General features: G+C 51.2%; 1 pseudogene; it reads right to left on the minus strand.

Moving 5' to 3' along the window:
- Nucleotides 1-1,148: 1,148 nt before the first annotated feature.
- Nucleotides 1,149-6,378, minus strand: part of LOC102981174 (tubulin epsilon and delta complex protein 2-like) — a 20,352-nt pseudogene continuing 15,122 nt past the window's right edge.

Genomic DNA, 6,378 nt, shown 5'->3' on the forward strand with positions numbered 1-6,378 from the left:
CTGAGCGTCTGGCGCTTGTGCTCCGCAACAAGAGAGGCCGCGACAGTGAGAGGCCCGTGCACCGCGATGAAGAGTGGCCCCCGCTCGCCGCAACTAGAGGAAGCCCACGCACAGAAACGAAGACCCGACACAGCCAAAAATAAATTTTAAAAAAATAAAAAAAATAAAAAGACATTGTTGGGCTTCCCTGGTGGCACGATGGTTAAGAATCCGCCTGCCAGTGCAGGGGACACGGGTTTGAGCCCTGGTCTGGGAAGATCCCGCACCCATGGAGCAAGTAAGCCCATGCACCACAACTACTGAGTCTGTGCTCTAGACCCCATGAGCCACAACTACTGAGCCTGTGAGCCACAACTACTGAAGCCCGTGTGCCTAGAGCCCATGCTCTGCAACAAGAGAAGCCATGAGTCTGTGCTCTAGACCCCATGAGCCACAACTACTGAGCCCACACGTTACAATTACTGAAGCCCGCGTGCCTAGAGCCCATGCTCCGCAACAAGAGAAGCTGCAGCAATGAGAAGCCCGCGCACCGCAACAAAGAGTAGCCCCCACACGCCGCAACTAGAGAAAGCCTGCGCGCAGCAACAAAGACCCAACACAGCCAAAAATAAATAAATTAAAAAAAAATTTTTTTTAATGGTAAAATTTATTAAAAACAAAACATTGTTAAAAAACTTAAAAAAAAATTTTTGGACTCCCCCGGTGGTCCAATGGGTTTTTAAAAAAATGATTTAAATATATATACTTTCTAAAGTAGTTTTAATGTCACAGAAGTGGCTTTCAAGTGTACAGCAAGAGAAAACAGAGGTAGCTAGGAAAAGGCACCACCAGCCTCAGGTCTCCTGAGCCTGTGGAAGGCCAAGGCAAGCTGAGCCCTGACCAGCAGGTTTAGCAGCCATGAGAAAGGCCCTAAGTTCCTCAGGAAGAGCCAGGGGGCAGTCCCTGCCCCTTGGAAACCTGATTTCCTAAGGGGGTACAGGCAACTCTGGGCCCCCGGCTCACCGCTCCAGTGAAAATCCCCTCAATGCCCATTCATTTAATGCCTCCTAGGGAAGCGCGGCTCTCCCCAGCAGTCAGGCTACGGGGCTGAGTCAGCCTGGGGGACTAGGTCCTGGGGGACTAGGGGTGGGCCTGGCCACAGGAAGGGCTCAGTCAGCAGGCTTATCTTCTCGTAGGAGGGTGAGGAAGTGCTGGCCTCCCTCACAGAGCAGGCTGTGTTCAACCCAGCACAGCACGAGCCAGGGTGGCCCCAGTGGCTCCTGCTTGCTCACCAGGGGAAGGAGTTCGGCCATCAGGACCTTTTCCAGGTGGATCTGCTGGTGCAGCACGGCCCCCCGCAGCCCGAGGGCCGCCGGGGTCTGCAGCTCCTGGGTACCGTGCACCGCTCCCGCAGCCTGCGGCGACGCTGCCCCGCGATGGCCTGCAGCCCCTCCGGGGTGAGCAGGCAGCGCTACTCTGGCTTCCAGTCCTTGGGCTCTGCCGTGAGCTCTTCCCCATTCGAAGTCTTAGCAGCAAGCAGGCCTCCTGCAGGTGCTGCAACTCTGCCTCCGCCTCAGCGGCACTGAGCCTAGAGCCGGGCCGGCTTGAAGTTGTCTGCATTTTCTGCAGGAATTGGGTTTTGGCGGTGGTAGCAGCATCCACAGAATCACTGGTCTGTGCAGGGCTGAGCTGGGCCCACAGGCTGGGATGCACACGTGCGCAGCCCGCGAACCAGAGAGCAACGTGGTGACTCCAGCCAGCTGGGCTGGGCCACGAGATGTAGGCAAGGGCCAGGGTAGCGGCCCCAGCCTGCGCTCTCTGGCTCTGCTGAATGTCAGGAGGGGCCTTTGGGGGTCCTGGGGAACTGAGGGGACACTGTCCGTGAAAAGGGTGACAGAGCTGACCCACTCTGGGAAATGCTAGGAGAGAATTCAAGGAAAAAGGGGAGAGGAGCCAGCAGTGACTAGTAACCAAGATGTCTGGCGAGAGCTCTGGGTGCTGGCTCTGTACCAGGCACAGCACAAGCACCTGAAAGGCACCACCTTGTTTAAGCCCTACATCACCTCTAGAAGCTGCTACTATTATTGTCATCTCCACAAGGAAGACAGATGGGGACTTGGAGACACGGAGTGCCTTGCTCAAGGTCTCACAGCTTGAGAGAGGCTGAGCTGAGGGCCTCTGAGGCCGCTGGCTGAGTCTAAGGTGACTACAGCCGTCCTAGGGAGGCTGGCTCTCCTAACGCGGAGAGTGTCGCCACCCAGCAGAGAAAGCCGAGGGACCCGTGGGAGAAGTCTTACCAGTGGGAAGCCTCAGCCTCCCTGCTTTCCACACTCCCCTGGTCTCCCCTCCCCCTCCCCCAGCCTCGAGGCTCAGCCTCACCGGGAATTCCGGGAAGCCGCTTTCCTGAAGGCCTCCAGCCGCTTTCCTGAAGGCCTCCGGCAGCTGTCGGAGAAGCCGGTGCCCAGGGCAGCTCTGTGTCACGCTGGGGGCTGCAGGCCCCACTCCCTACTCAGAGCCCAGTGAGGGATGAGGCTCACCCACCCCTTAGGCAGGGCTTCCAGGGTGACCCCAGGAGCCAGCCCGGTCCAGGTCCCACCTGGCAGGGAGGAGAGAAAGCAGAGCCCAGGCCTTCAAGAGCTCATGTGGAGCCCCGGGGCTGAGTGGATAAGTGGATAGGGCACCGGACAGGCCCCAGTGCATCAAACGTGGCACCTTCACAGCCAGCTGTTCCACTCTGCCAGCTTCCGGGCTTGGGCCTCATGGGGTGGCATCCTGGGGCTCCCTGGCCCACATCCAACTCAATGCCCTGCCCTCCCTGTCACCCCAAACCCAGATTCCTGCTGCTGCCCAGGATCTGATCAGGTAGAGACAGTAGTTCCTCCGGTGAGGGTCTGGGAAAGCCACCCCTTATCCTTGAGTGTAAAAGCTTCTGGGGACCGAGGAGCAGCCAACGGGACTATCTGTTGGTCCCTGCGGCCTGGTTCAGGCTTGGTGGCTCCGGCCCCGTCCCCATACAGGCCTGATCCCCCACTGACAGAAGCCTGAGCTCAGGGAGGTCCTTGGCCGGCACCCTGGTTTGGTGGATGCCCCTGGGGGCTTTTGTCTCTGACGCAAGGCTGCCAGCCCTGCGTGAGGCCCTGGGGGAGGGCAGAGGCTCTGGCGGCAGGGGAAGCGGCCATGGACGCAGACTTCCGGCTGGGGGCCTTGCCCTTGTCTCCTTCTCCAGCCTTTGACATGCCTTTTCACACCCGTACAGCCTTCTCCAGTGTCTGGGTCAGAGGCTCCGGCTCCTTGAGGTCCTGCGGGCTGGGTGTGCATGCTGCAGGTGGGGCCTCTTCGCTAGTTGCTGGCCCTGGGGTTGGCTCCGGAGCTGGGGTCTCGGCTGGTTCCCAGGCACGCAGCAGCCGCTGTCGCTCGACGCAGGAGTCCAGGGCATCATGCAGCTCGGCCACCAGCCTGGAAGGGATGCACCCGAGGCTCAGCAGCCTCGCGCCGCACCGCCTCCCGCCCCCTCCAGGGCGCGGGATCCACCGGCGCGCGAGCAGCCGGCAGGGTCCAGTGGTTAAGACTCTGAGCTTCCACTGCAGGAGACACGGGTTCGATCCCTGGTCGGGGAAGTAAGATCCCACATGCTGCACAGTGCGGCCAAAAATTAAAAAAAAAAAAAGACATTTTTGGACCTCATGGATATCACCGCTAAGCTCCTTTCACTAATTTGTCACTGAGACAATGAGGTTTCAATCTCTCCCCTACTTCGACCTGACTCTGGCGCCTTGGGCCACCCCTCTGCCTTCAGTATCCTCATCTCTAAAATCCCTGGAGAATTGATCTTGGGCCTAATAACAAGCTACCATTTATTAAGCGCTGTGCTAAGTGCTGCGTGTGTGCCGGCTCATTTAGTCCTTACATCCACACAAGGAAGCAGATACTTTCATTAGTTTCATTTTATGGATGGGGACACCAGGCCTAAAGGGGTTCAGAGCCTTGCCCAAGGGAGTGAAAAATCTGAGCTGCCGTTCAAGTAGAGCACTGGCTAACACCAGAGCACTGGCTCTTACACTCTGTCTCTCCATCTTTATGGAAAATTCTAGCTTTAATACTCTACTGTCCTCTGATTCAACCTTGATACCTCAGTGGGAAACGAGTGCCCTGTTGCTCCTGTAAGACCTATAATCGCCCACTGAACCACACTCTTTCTGGTTTTGGCCTAGCGTGAAGTAATGACACTTGTCTCTATTTAATAGGGAAGAGGTGAGGTTGAACGAGGTGATGATTGGTAAGTCTTTTGAGCCTGTTGAAGAAAAGCTTGGTGTCATAGGCTTCCACATGGGAAAAGAATTATTTTTAATAGGAGTGAGAAACTGATGAGAATTCAGTAGCAAGAACCATGTTGTTTTTAGGTGATGGTCTCTTAAACCAAGAGCTGTCGTTTTGTTTAATGATTTCCAACCTGAATAAGCAGTATAACAAGTGAGCCTCAAAATCAGTCAGTCAACCAAAAGGCAAACATTTTTGTAACCAGGAGATAGGGGAGCTTTACAGCCTTTAAACAATATAATCTGAGAGCACCCCCACCATCTTACCAACTGGCACCACAAAATACGTGGGTTTTAATCATTATACTGTGATAAATGACCAGCCAGCTGATAGGAGGCTTAACTCTGCTTTATTCCCAGGGGAAAAAATAAGTTTAGAATCATGTGGTGTGTTTATTTTATTTATGTTTTCAAATCGACTGCAAAGTATTTTTCAAATGCTATAAACATAGCAGTCAAGTAACACCCTCTTTTTTAAATTTTCTTTTTTATTTTATTTTTTTGAATTTTATTTTATTTTATTTTTATACAGCAGGTTCTTATTAGTTATCTATTTTATACAATTAGTGTATACATGTCAATCCCAATCTCCCAATTCATCCCCCCCCCCCCCCGCCACTTTCCCCCCTTGGAGGCCATGCGTTTGTTCTCTCCATCTGTGTCTCTATTTCTGCCCTGCAAACCGGTTCATCTGTACCATTTTTCTAGGTTCCACATACATGCGTTAATATACGATATTTGTTTTTCTCTTTCTGACTTACTGCACTCTGTATGACAGTCTCTAGATCCATCCACGTCTCTACAAATGACCCAATTTCGTTCCTTTATATGGCTTTTATACAATTAGTGTATACATGTCAATCCCAATCTCCCAATTCATCCCACCCCCACCCCGCCACTTTCCCCCCTTGGAGGCCATGCGTTTGTTCTCTCCATCTGTGTCTCTATTTCTGCCCTGCAAACCGGTTCATCTGTACCATTTTTCTAGGTTCCACATACATGCGTTAATATACGATATTTGTTTTTCTCTTTCTGACTTACTGCACTCTGCACACCCTCTCCAGCATTTGTTGTTTGTAGATTTTCTGATGATGCCCGTTCTAACTGGTGTGAGGTGATGCCTCATTGTAGTTTTGATTTACATTTCCCTAATAATTAGTGATGTTGCGCAGCTTTTCATGTGCTTCTTGGCCATCTGTCTTGCTGTGATTTATGTCATAGCGTGTTCTTCCTATGTTTTCCTCTAAGAGTTCTATAGTGTCCGGTCTTATATTTAGGTCTCGAATCCATTTTGAGTTTATTTTTGTGTATGGTGTTAGGGAGTGTTCTAATTTCATCCTTTTACATGTGGCTGTCCAGTTTTCCCAGCACCACTTATTGAAGAGGCTGCCTTTTCTCCATTGTATACTCTTGTCTCCTTTATCAAAGATAAGGTGACCATAGGTGCGTGGGTTTATCTCTGGGCTTTCTATCCTGTTCCATTGAACTATACTTCTGTTTTTGTGCCAGTACCATATTGTTTTGATTACTGTAGCTTTGTAGTATAGTCTGAAGTCAGGGAATCTGATTCCTCCAGCTCCGTTTTTTCCCCTCAAGACTGCTTTGGCTATTTGGGGTCTTTTGTGTCTCCATACAAATTTTAAGATTTTTTGTTCTAGTTCTGTAAAACATGCCACTGGTAACTTGACAGGGATTGCCTTGAATCTGTAGATTGATTTGGGTAGCGTAGTCATTTTCCCAAGATTGATTCTTCCAATCCAAGAACATGGTATATCTCTCCATCTGTGTCATCTTTGATTTCTTTCATCAGTGTCTTATAGTTTTCTGCATACAGGTCTTTTGTCTCCTTAGGTAGGTTTATTCCTAGGTATTTTATTCTTTTTGTTGCAGTGGTGAATGGGATTGTTTCCTTAATTGCTATTTCTGATCTTTCGTTGTTAGTGTATAAGAATGCCAGAGATTTCTGTGCATTAATTTTGAATCCTGCAACTTTACCAGATTCATTGATTAGCTCTAGTAGTTTTCTGGTGGCATTTTTAGGATTCTCTATGTATAGTATCATGTCATCTGCAAACAGTGACAG

This window comes from Physeter macrocephalus, chromosome 21 (assembly GCF_002837175.3).
Source record: "Physeter macrocephalus isolate SW-GA chromosome 21, ASM283717v5, whole genome shotgun sequence".
NCBI classification, from domain to species: domain Eukaryota; kingdom Metazoa; phylum Chordata; class Mammalia; order Artiodactyla; family Physeteridae; genus Physeter; species Physeter macrocephalus.